The 12,925-nt window shown below is 37.8% G+C and overlaps 1 protein-coding gene across 1 annotated transcript in view; it reads right to left on the bottom strand.

The window, feature by feature from the left end:
- PCDH9 (protocadherin 9) overlaps nucleotides 1–1,055 on the bottom strand; it is an 870,094-nt gene extending 869,039 nt beyond the window's left edge. The window contains exon 1 of the mRNA XM_046663770.1: nucleotides 577–1,055. The gene's annotated coding sequence lies outside the window, so the exon portion shown is untranslated. The remainder of the gene's footprint in view (nucleotides 1–576) is intronic.
- Nucleotides 1,056–12,925: the final 11,870 nt, after the last annotated feature.

Raw genomic sequence — 12,925 nt, 5'->3', positions numbered from 1 at the left:
ACCTTGCTCTCATTTCTCCATATTGTCAAATTATCCCTATTAGAATTAATAAACACATTAAAACTTTTAAAAACGTAGAATAATATATGATTCCTTCTCCTAGAGGTGGAAGAGAGTGTCGAGATGTAAATGAAACGCAGCTAACATTTCCATGTAACAGCACAATATTTTATACTGAGTATAAAGAGGAAAAAAAGGCAGTTTCTTAACCCTGATCTCTGGTTAAAATATAAGTAACATCTGCCACACATAAATACTGCAAACCAATGATGCAGGTAAAAAGGCTGCTGCTTAGATGCTCCCCTAACTGCAACTTAAATGGGTGCAAGCCTCCAGGCAGCTACCTACTTGAGTAGAACTGGTCAGTTCCCAAGCTCTAATCTTATCTGCATTAGGCTGCACGGTAGCTGATGCCCGCGATTAGTTCCGGCAGAGTGATGCAGGTAGGGATGCAGATACAGCCGAGTAGGTGAGCTCTGCCCCAACCGTCTACCCAATTACAAACATCCTTCGTCTCCACTGAGGACATCTCTAAACACAGAATTTACAATTGTGCATGCAAAACTTTACACTTACGTTAGTTGCCTCAACCTTTCCCCTTTGCCGGTATGCTGCAGTTAGCAATGATTTGTTCCAACACATAGAAAGCCATGCATCTGGTAGCACCAGTTTGGGGAGAAATCAGAAGCAGCAAAACGTTTCCTCCTTGTAAAATGTGTTGCTTCGGGCTGGCAAATTAGCAACTCCAGAGAACAAATTCACAGATTTGTCGTTAGTCATTCTCTCCACATTTCGTCTCTATTACCCACGGGGTCTGGGCTCTTCTGGTATTTAACACACACACAACATCCAGTTGCACTTCTTCAGCTTAGGGGTATTTTCCACAGCGTCAAGCATATCATTTCCCTCCGATGTTAATATCGCTTAAGTCTCTAACTTCTTGCAGGAAACGTCAGAGTTGGGGTGATGGTGATTCTCTGGCTGCTGTCCGGGGCGACAGTTGCCCCCAAAATTCCTAATTGGTTATCTCTTTCGTGCTTCAGAGACTCTAAGGCGCTCCTGTCTTGCATGCTCTCCTTCTCTCTCCCTTCTCCTCTGCCCCTCTCTCGTTCTCTCTCTCCTCTCTCTGAACTGAATTTCTTGATATAACTCTCAATAAGCCCAGAGGGAGGGCGTGACGGCCTAGGCCCCGCCCCCGGCCCCTGATTGGCCCGCATCTTGCGGTGCGGGCGGCCGCAGCCGGGCGTGAGGGAGGGGGCTCGGAACAAGGCGCAGACTGTCTCCCAGCCTCCCCTCCTCAGCGCCCCCTCGGCAGCCGTGAAAACCCGGAGAACTGATCCTGGCCCCGGGAGAGCCGGCTTCCAGAAGGCGCACTGAGCATGCCCAGCAGGGTCCGGCCCGGAGGAAGGCGCCGACGCTCCCCAAGCCTAGGCGGACCGGTCCCTCGCCGGCGGGTGCGGGGCTGACAGCTGCTCGGGTCCGCGCGGGGCAGCGAACTGCCGAGCCCCGGCGGTCCGGCGAGCTGGGGCGGCGCGGGAGGCCGGCGGGGCGTGCGGGCGCCGACCCAGGGAGCCTCGGGCACCGCGGCGGGCGGTTGGGGGACACCGCGGCGGCTCATCTCTGGGCGCGCGTTTCGCGCACTTCTCTTTGCTAAACGGAGGGGCTAAAATGCAAAGATGGGAGAGTCAACCCGGGTCCGAGGCGCTAGATGCATTGTCGGCCCTCGGAGGGGAGCACGGGCCACCAGATCCCCAGAACGCGTTCAGCAGACAACACGCCCGGTGCCGCAACTGGAGGCTTTTGCTGCCGGGGACCTTGGCGAGAAGGGCGGAGAGGGCGCATGGCTAAAGGTCGGGGCAGAGAATATTTGAATGTCAGACGAGACCGGAAAGAAAATTAATTTGAGCACTCCCTACATGCTTGGGCGACGGAAGCCCCCCAGGGGAAAGGGAAAGTGACAGCCTCTGGGGTCCCCTAGGTCAGCCCTGGCCAGTCTGCTGTGCGGTGCGAAGTCTCCTCTCGGGGAGCAGGACGGGCCGCGGCGGGCGATCGTGGCTGTCCTTGCATTTCTGCTCCCGCCGCGCCCGGAAATCTGCGAAGCCGAGCTCGTCCGGACAGGCGGCTGCAGCAAAGCCGCTTCCAGCTCACCTAACTGCAAACTTTGCTCGCTAAAGGCTGGAAGGACTCCCGTCCAGCTGCTCCCCAAGCTGCGGAACATTTCCTTTCCCCTTGGCCTTTCTGCTCGTTCCAACTTTACATGTAATACTTGTCTTTTCCTTTGCAGTTCATTTCTCTGACTCCAGTTGTGTAGCGTATGCTCACACGTTTCTCATTTTCATACAAGCGCCGGATGGAATGACTCCCGAAAGGATTAACCTTATTCCTTCAGTATTGGCCCCGAAAGTACTATCTATATTTGAATGATCTTTTAAAATCAGGAAACCGCGAAGGTTTGTGTAATGGGTTGTACTTACAACGCCAGGTACCTGAGTAAAGTTTGACGCATTAATAATAACAATTCACTTGGAACAAAAAATTTATTTTTTGGAATGACCTATAAAGGTTGTCTGAGGAGGTCTTAATGCAGGATTGAATAACTTGTTCTAACTTGCAGAGATAGAGGGCATTTATTTTAAACCTACGTGTCCCCCATTCTGTACTGGGTTGTATATGGATTCAAGGCTCTTCCCCTAGCTCTGCGCTATGATGGCGTGGGCAGGGATACCTCCTGGTTTTGAATACAATGGTTTTCATTTTCAATAGGAACACATTTTTAGCTTTTAAGTAAAAACAAAAAAAAAATTCACTAAGCAAACCTACCAAACTATAGTATAAATAATTCCATTATTTAACCAAGTCATTGGACATTACAGTTTCCCCACATCTATGAAAATGTAAGCTCTTTTTAATTCAAACTTTTTTCACAGTAAAAGCCCGCTTTAAAATACATTAATCCCTTGTATATGAAGTATAAAAACAGGTTTCTTGCACGCAATAGGTTGATAGTGCTTTTAAATAGCCAACCAACTCTTACAATAGTATTTTGTATGATTAGAATATATAAAATTTAAGAATAAAAAGGACTTAAGTATCTGAAAGTCAAAATAAAAATATTATCTCATACAATGTGAGTAAATTAAAGGAAGATTCCTTTATCTTACCACAGCGAACGATCATATTGCCATTCACAAAATCTACAAGTAAAGCTAGTGCATTGTTCCAGTTGTCACCTATTTTATGCTCTGAACTACTTTAAAATCATAAATGAACCATCGTTCGGACACATTTACAATAAACATAGCAGCACTGCCACTTTCCAGTTGATTTCATAAGCATCACAGTTCTCTCACATTCTTATTCTAATCATACTGTAGTCATTTCAAAGTCATGTTGTAGTCGCAACACATAGCTTAGCAATAATTGTTGAACATTATTGCTAAGTGGAATTGTTTCTGTTTGCTAAGAGATAGCTTTACTTGTAGTCACAACCCAATATTACACTATGCTCATAAGTGAAATCTTAGTATGAACACAGATGAAGGTGAGGGGAGAGAAAAAATCCTCACGATTGAATTTATGACTGTGAGACTTCAATTAACGGAAACCACAGGTCAAAGCCCCAAAATGAAGTATGTCTAGATTCTTTTCAAAGGAGATTGAATATAGAAATAAAGCCACTGACTTCAAGGCATTCTATCTTGTGGGTGTTTATTTGGCATATCTGAATTATTGACACTCTTTACCTAATCGTACTACTTTTAGCTCTTAAATTGAAGCTTACGGTTTGCCCTGTTATATTCCAACTGCTAAATTCCAGAATGAGATCTATTCTTAGAGACCTTATTAATATTCTTGGAAGAAAATTAAATATGAAGGGTCATGTTCTTAACCCTCTGCTCTCACAACTTGAGGCTTCTGCCCCAAATACCATGTAAAACATTTACAACACGAGTAGCTCAAAATCCACCTTTATTTTGTTTGAAGTTATATCTGCATAGTTATGAAGTACGGAAATGATATTCATTAGTTTTAGTTTTTGTAGGGGAACATGTACTGAAGGTTTTTTTTGCTGTATTTTAATCTTTTTTTTTTTTTAGTGAATATTGCATTTCCAATTATATGACTTCCAAAAGAAATCTTGCAATATACGTGTTAGACTTCTACTTGGAGCTCTTTAATTAACCCTTGTTTGTCTTTGTCAATGCCTGTCTGCTACAGCAAGGAATGAGGACATACTCACCTGTGTTGTACCTGAGTAGTCCTTTAGGAATTCTGTCCTCTGGGCTATAGTAAAATTGCCCTCGTGCTCTCTGCTGGTGATATGGATCATGGGATGGATACTTGTGAAGTGAAGGCACCCTAAGCAATAATTTCCAAGTAATGGCATTTAATAACCTAAAATATTAAGCAATCAGTTTGTTAATTGGATTTTCATCGATGATTTTCTAATTACCACTCAGCATTTTAAAATTGCATTTCACACAGATTATAAAGGCTTTTTCCTTTAAGTTACATTTTATATAAAAGACATAGACTATGCTATTTAGAAAGATCAAATGACCTCCTCAAGGATTTTAAGTCTCATATTTTCAACTTTACTACACTAGTTCTATATTCCAATCAAAGTTAGAAATAAAAACTTTTGTGCCCTCTACTTCTAAAGTTCCTTTAATCCAGATGTCTCATTGTGTCTAGCAGACATTAATCAATCAATCACAGGGGCTCTCATGTCACAGCAGGTATTATTGTCCCCATTTCACACGAGACTAGACTATTGTACTGTACTTCTGGGGGGGGGGAATTGTGTGAAAAATGCTAAGGGTTATTTGTATTATCACTCCTTAGAAAATGACAATGCAGAATTTTAACACCACGGAAAGAAAATTAACACCTTTTAAGGCTGTGCAAACTGGCAAAGTGTAGTAAGCTCTTAGAAGAATTCTTTTGCTTCACTGTTTATTAGCTCTTTCCTTTGAATCCCTTTCTTTTCTCCCCTTTTCTTTCTTTTTAAGGAAAACCTAGTCCAAGGTAATCAAATCACAAAGGAAAGCAGGTGACAAGCAGCTTCATTCTGTTTGAATGACAGAACTAAATTTATCCCAATTTGCTATATTTTTATGACTGACAACGATTATAGATGTCAGATTTGTAGCTCTAACAGTTATTACAATATAAACTGACATTTTCCAGTGCCACTATTTTATCATGATTACTATATAAATGAAGAAAATATTGAATTTTCAAATTTCATTATTGGTTTTTTAAGACTTCAGGTTATATATAGACAAGTGCTTTCCCCATCACAGGTAGGGCTCAAGTAATCACTCAGGAAAACATGAGGAAGTAGTTTTATGATGATAAAGAGAATAAATATATGTTTAACCTTAAACAGTTTGATTGAAGTCATGTAATTTCAAGTGAAATATAACTTACAAAACTTGCTATTTCTTATGTCTGTATGATATTTATTTTTGTAAGAACTGTTAGATTAGAAATATTAAGTATGATCTATTCAATTCATATTTGTATACGTGGTAAATGTCCAAACATGCAGAAATAGCACACACTTCACTTGAGAGAGAGCGAAATGTTGGGACAAGGACACGTTTCAAACACAACAGCATTTGCCCAAAGATAATTGGGAAAATAATTTTCTTAGGTATTAGGACTCTTCTTCCCCAAGTTAAAATAAATACAACACGAGTTTTTCTTTATTCTCTTTCAGTACATTCTGATTAATAAGAGTATATTCTTAAAAACAGAACTTCTTATTACTTGAAACAACATCCTTATGGGAACTTTCATTCTCTATTCCCCCCCCCCCCCCAACTTCTTCATGACTATTTTTTCCTGTCCTTTTTTAAAAAAAATAAATAAACTTACATGATATTCTTCTAGGAGTCCAATCTGTTATGTAATGTGCACATAAATAGACTTACTAATATAGGGCAGGATGGATAAGCCTCATTTTTCTCTTATAGTCTCCTCTCAGGAACCAAATTCAACCCACAGTGCCCCTCTAATTGAATTAGGATGAGTCAGGGAGACTATGCATATCCCACTGACTCTTGCAGCCCTGGCTTAATTCCATATCACTGATAACACCCAAGTAATGGAGAGAGGGAAGAGGGATTGCTCGGCCTTTAAAAGATATCGGTATGCTTTGTCTGGGATTTAAGTCAATACCACTCTGCTTACAAACATTGAGTGCATTCTTTAAAATAATTTTTTCTCAAATGAAAATCTTATTCTGTAATGTACATTAATACAGTCCTTGAAAAGGTCCTACAGTACACATCATCTTTTCAATTCTATGCCTGTGAATTTTCTGTGCTCCAGCTACAAGCAGATTGGTGAAATTTTCAGAAAGGATTAAAAGAGCGTCAAAGAAACTTCTTGGCTGTATGGAATGGGGTCGATCTGCTTTAAAGTAACCCAGGACACATCATAAGAGAGATTTATTTAAAAAGTAGTATAAGAAACATAAGTGGAGTTCATAAGAAGGCCTGATTAGGAAAATTGTCCTTGGAAAAATATCACTTGTAAAATGTAAGAAAAAGCAATAAATATCTCTTTGCAATAAATTTAAGATTTCTTTATGTCACAAAAGTATTCATGCAATGTGTTGATTTTGGAGAGTAAATAGCACCCATGTTTGAGTGCAATATCAGTATATCTATGACCTAATTACAAATGCATTTTAATTTCTAGAAGTAACTGTACCAATGGAGGTGTCTTTAATGGCTATGCAGACAGAGAGTAATGAGAACATTTTCGAGCAATATTTGTTCTTCACTGTGGAACTAGGCTGACTTTTTGGTACATTACAATAGATAAGTAGATCCTAAAGACCAGGTGATACGAGGTAAATACCACAATTAGTAGGAAAAAGTGGAAAGTGAGCATTACATGAAATAATTATAAAACACATAAGGGACAAACTTAGTGTCATAAGTCTATTCATTAGTTCATTCAAAAATCTGCTTTAAAAACCATACTGTGTTAAAAAAAAAAAAAATACCTATCTTCTTTTAAAACTTCCTATATGCCCAGCACAGAGATATTTTAAAAAACCACACCTGAGGCATAATTCAGCTGTTTTACTGTTTTTCGTTTTTTAGATGGAGGCATTCTATCCTGTGAGTCCTTTCTACTTTGCTAATTCTCATCATAATCTCTCTCCTTTATATTTTAGATTTAAAAAACTTCGCTTGTTCCATTAATCTTAATGGTTCAAATGCTTGATAGCAAGTTCTGGATAATACACATAAATATACTAGTAATCTAGTTGTGTTTATCTTCATATTGTTTCAGGACGTTTACTCAGTTTATTATTGTAAGCCTAATATTATACTAAAATTGACTTCATGATTTAAACAATTAACCTGTTGTGTGTTTCACAAACTTTAATGTGAATACAAATTTACCCAGAGGTCTGGCTAAAGTGCTGGTTCTGATGGATCTGCGGCGGGCGCTAAGGGCCTGCACTTCTGCCAAGCTCCCAGGAGATCATGATGCTATTGACCTGTGGACCACACTTTAAGTAGCAAGGACCTAAAAGGCCTCTTAGATACAAAGTGTCATAGCTCACAGGAGAAAAAGAGCAAAAAGAGAACACTGGAGAAAGGACTGTGCCCACCGTTGTACCACGCAGGGACTCATCTCCTTACCAAGCATTCTTTTGATGCAAGCACTGCTCAGAGGCTCAAGAAACCTACACATAACTCACATATGAGTCTGAGTTAGTCTGTTTCCTTTCTCGCAGAGATTAGGTATCTTGAGCTAAATTTTTGTTTGACTCCAGACTGGGAGGGAGGAAGAAGTCTATTTGGAGCCTGGCACCTTTAAGGGGAAGGCAGAGATTGCAGAAAAATGAATTGGAGGCTTAGGGCCCTTGCTGAGCAATGTGAGGACACCAGGCCACTGATGCATTTAGAAGATATTGACAAGGAGGTGATAGAATAGACGTGTGAACACCTATGAGTCATCTCCAAAGCTCACAAGAGTTCCTCCATTTTTTAAAATGTTTCTTCCCATGTTCCATCCACATGGTAAGCAAAGCAGCTATCTTCACATGGTGTGGACTCCTCCCATCCTGCCAGAAATGGATAGATCCATCAATTTCTAACAACACTTGATTACATTTGTGAAGTTACTGAATTCAAGATGGGCCACTGAACCCCTTCACCAAAGAACCTGGATCTGTAACAGAGATACTCCAAGATTAATCTCATTGCTCTGTGAGCGGGAAGTGACATATACGCAGGTGCAATTAGAAGCAGTTTTTCATTACACAAACCAGAAAACCAAAGGAAGGTTGAGGGAGAGAGAATAAGAAAAATGAAGACGCTGCATAAAGAGGGAACCCCTTATGGTAGTTAATTATCTAGTTCCGGGTCATTGTTGGTGCCTGCCCAGTCATATCCCCACAACTCTTCTTTAAGAACTACACCAGTAGCCTTCATAATAGCTATTACTTGCAACCAGAGTCCTATCTAACAGAACTACCCACAGCAACTTGGTAATTTTGCTTGACCTATTTCTGATTAATTTATCCACTGCAAGACTAAAATGTAAATTGTAATAACATGATTGGCATTTTATAATTGTAAGGGAGAATAAGAAGAGTGAAAAAAATCAGATGTTTCTATCAGTGGTTTTCAGCTTGGGGGGATTTTACCCCTCTGGGGACATTTGAAAACTCCTGGAGACATTGACTGTCACATTGGAGAATGGGTAGAGGGGTGAGTGTTGCTACTGGCATGTGGTGGGTAGGGGCCAGGGAAGATGCTAATTATCCTGTAACGCACAGATTATCTCCCCACCCCGGCCTCACCAAACACACACACACACACACAACAAAGAATTATCTGGCCCAAATTGGCAGTAGTGCCAAAGTTGAGGAACCCCGCTTTGGATGAATAGCATTTGGAGCTTTATATATTATGATTTATTTAACCAAATTTATATTTAATTATTTCCAAATAGCCAAATCAAAATTTAAAATATTGCTAGAGTTCGTTTTATGACCCGTAGGGAAATAGACAAAATATGTTACAAATTATGCCTCTGAAATATTAGTTGAAATCTAGAGAAATACGTCTCTCTCCCAACGCTTAGTGACAAGTTTTCTATCTTTATAGAAGTCATACAAATCTATAAACCAAGCACTGGGCCTGAACTTGGCCATTTCTGTCCATTTTTGTTTTCAGAAAATGTAAGATTCTTCCATGTATATATTAGGCATTTTTATTAGTTTTTTACTAGTGTGTAATATTATCCAGTATAAAAGTTAATATATATATATATATTTTTTTTACTGAGAGAGGGAAGTCTTTTTCTTTTCCCCCTGGGAAGATTGGCCTTGAGCTAACATCTGTTGCCAGTCGTCCTCCTTTTCTCCCCCTCCTAGTTGCAAGTCCTTCTAGTCCTTCCGTGTGGGACACTGCCACAGCTGGGCCTGATGAGGAGTGTGTGGGTCTGCGTCCAGGATTGGCACCGGCAAACCCCAGGCCACTGAAACAGAGTGTGCAAGTTCAAACACTCAGCCGCAGGGCAGGCCCCTCAAATTAACTTTATATCATGTCTTTATCATTATTTCTACCATTTCATAATTTTAAAAAACCTTCCTGACTCACAAGTTCTCTGACAAAATATGATTGCCCTACATTCTGTTATACATCTGTGGCTTATTTGGGTTGTTCGTCAGGTCAAAAAATTAAAACTGCAATTATTTCAAATAAAAGATGAAAATCTCCCTTGGTTATAAGACTATAAGTCCCAATAAAACATCTATAACTCCATTCAAATCTACGATTATACACAAGCTTGAAAAACAAAAGAAATATAATTCATCTGGTTACTTGCTAAGATTTCTTTCATCCTATTACCACAGTCTCAACAACTTATTTTAATTCCTCCAAAGAATAGAGATCACATATATGTTTATTCTAAAGTTTTTGGGTCAACTTAATTGTTCCTGGAAATTTGTAAATTAAATTGCAAATTAACCTAATAAATGAGCACAATCTTGCTGAATTAGGTTAAACATTCATTCAGAGCAAAACAAAAATGCTGAAGAAATATTGAGTTCTAGAGAAATAAATTTTTAACCACACACTATTTGGCTCATGTAAGAATCATTTTAAAAGTTAAAATGGTTCTAAAATAATTTCTAACTGTGGTAAACACTGTCATCTAGAGGACTTTTCTGGTAATGCAGATCAAAACTAAAATTGCTAAAAATTTTAAATGTGTGGATTTATGCTATAGTTCTTATTTTATAAATTTCAAAAATATGACAAAATTTTCTATCTTTTATGAAGTTAATTTAATGCAACATTAAGCCATTAGGCATTTTTTCTCCTGTTTCAAGTATCAATACTAATATATTATCAAAGAAGTTATTTGAATGAAATATCTTTTATTAACCATAATGTTTTTAAATTGCTTACTCACATTTGTTAGATATAAATTTTGATATCTAATAAGCTAGTTATAATATCAGAATTATAGTCATATTCTTACAAAAGATATTAGAATCCATAGCAAGAAAAACTAGCCGTACAATGATGTCAAGATATAATTTATACACTTCACAACAAATATTTCCTTCAGAAAAGTGATAAAATCACCTGTGCTATTCTTGTTATTTCTTCTTTTTTTTTTTTTTTTTTACGTCGTTTGTGTTAGTTTTAACGTGGATATTTCTCAGTCCTGTCTCATTAACTTACACAATGTGCTGACTTCCAAGGTCTGCTGTTTGAGGAGTTACTCATTAATCAATGGTGGCTGACACTCTGCGGGGTACTCAGAACCTAAAAAGGTGTAAAACGAGAGGTACCTTGCTGTATTGTCTATTTAAATAGAAATACTAGCACCTTAACTTTATAATGCTTCCATTTTCCTATGACAATTTTTCCAAATACCAATAGCATCCATTTCAAAGTTAAGTGGCTATCAAATATATGCAGTTATAGTTAAAAATGATGTAATTGTTGTTTACTGAGATTTATTTTTATATGCTCCCTGAATTCCAGATTACTAATGAAATTTGTGAAACAGTCTACCTTGTATCACTTGTAGCCATAATTATGTGTATTTGCAATTTTTTGAGATGACTAGAATTCTGTTTCAGTATCTTCTTTATGTTAGATCGGCACTTAAGCTACTAGAGATTATTCATTCTGTTATTAGGAAGACAAAGGAGAGTGTAAATTTTAAACCTAGTCAAACAAGACAGATACATAGCATTAAAATGTAGTTCTGCAAAGTTACGATAAAGCTGTAGAGAGGAAGGGAAAAATCTATGAGCAGTATACAAATAATTTTTCTTTTCATAATTTGATGTTTTAAGTACAATGACTATCTATAATAGAGTCCAAGACAATTTCATTTGATTATTATTTTACATTTACTTGAGTAAAAATTACAGGGTTAATGACAGTGGTAGAACGCTGACTGTTACAATCACCATTTTGCATCTGGTGTTTCAATTGTAAATTATCACTGATGAGAAAGGAAGGAATTGAATCAATATCAATGTACATAGGAATAATGACTTCCTTTCCAGTGGGGACTTCTGATATTTCCATATTATTTGATATTATACATTTATGTATTATGTTTTTATCAAAGTAAGAAATACATAGGAAAGACCATAGTATACCAAAGAGGAACTGTAAATGTAAAATTTTTGGCCATCCTTTCCCATTTGAAACTTTGGACCCTTGCCTTTTGAATAAGAAAACGTTTATGTGTAGAAAAATAGTACAATCCTCTATCTAGATTCATCAATTTTTAATATTTGGTCCAATTTCCTTGAGCTCTTGCTCATATATTTGCACAAGCATTTGAAAGAAAGATACAGACCTGTTATTACAAAATCATTCAGAATGTATCTCCAAAGAATAAGGACAATCTCCTATGTCACCACAAGATCATTATCATGCTTAAGTAGTAATAATTCCATAACATCATCTAATATCTAGTTTATATTCAGATTTTTGTAATTATTCCCAGAAAGAACTTTATAGCCATTTGTGTTTTCCCCCTTGTAAATTCAATCCAACCTAATTTATGTTCACATTGCCTTTATTGTTATATCTCTTTACTCTCTTAGTTTAAAACAGTTCCCTCATTTTTTTTTCCCCTGACACTCTACTTCTAAAGAGTTTAAGACAGTTGTAGGATAGACTATTACACAATCTGAATTTGCTTAATTGCTTCCTCTTGGGTCATTAACTTGGTTCTCTGTGACCTCTATCTTTGTAAACTGGGATCTAAAATAGTGCTGTTCAATAAAAATATAAGTTGAACCACATAATTTTAAATATTCTAATAGCCATTTTTAAACAAATAAATTAACGTGAAATTATTTTAATATTTTATTCAACCCAATATATCCAAAATACATCATTTTACCATGTAACCAATATAAAAAAAAATTGTAATATATTTTCCCTTCTTTTTTTAAAGTACTATATCTATGAAATCAAATCTGGTGTATACTTGACACTTATAGCACATCTTAATTTGGACTAGCCACAATTCAAGTTCTCAATAGTCATGTGTCCAGTGTCCAACATATTGCATAGCACAGGACTAGAGTTCCGATTAAAGCTGAACTTTCTGTGCAATAATATTTCATAGGTGAGGTTGTGTTCCTCATATTCAATTACACCAGGAGACCCATAATGTCAGACTGTTTTCCTGTTCATGGTGTGAAGTATGGTCATTTTATGCAGGAAGTAACTGCAATCCTTTCCACTGTAGGGGATTTTTCTCCTCTCAATTACTAAATGATCTGTGGGAAGATGTATTGGTTCTGTTTGAATGTTTGGTTACTTGATAAACTGGCAACAAATGATTCTAACATCCACTGATGATCTTTGACCTGAATCAATGATTACATTACATGTCACAA

Source organism: Equus quagga, chromosome 6 (assembly GCF_021613505.1).
Source record: "Equus quagga isolate Etosha38 chromosome 6, UCLA_HA_Equagga_1.0, whole genome shotgun sequence".
NCBI classification, from domain to species: Eukaryota; Metazoa; Chordata; class Mammalia; order Perissodactyla; family Equidae; genus Equus; species Equus quagga.
The sequence above is the reverse complement of the archived record's forward strand: the minus strand, read 5'-3'. Positions and strand labels throughout refer to the sequence as shown.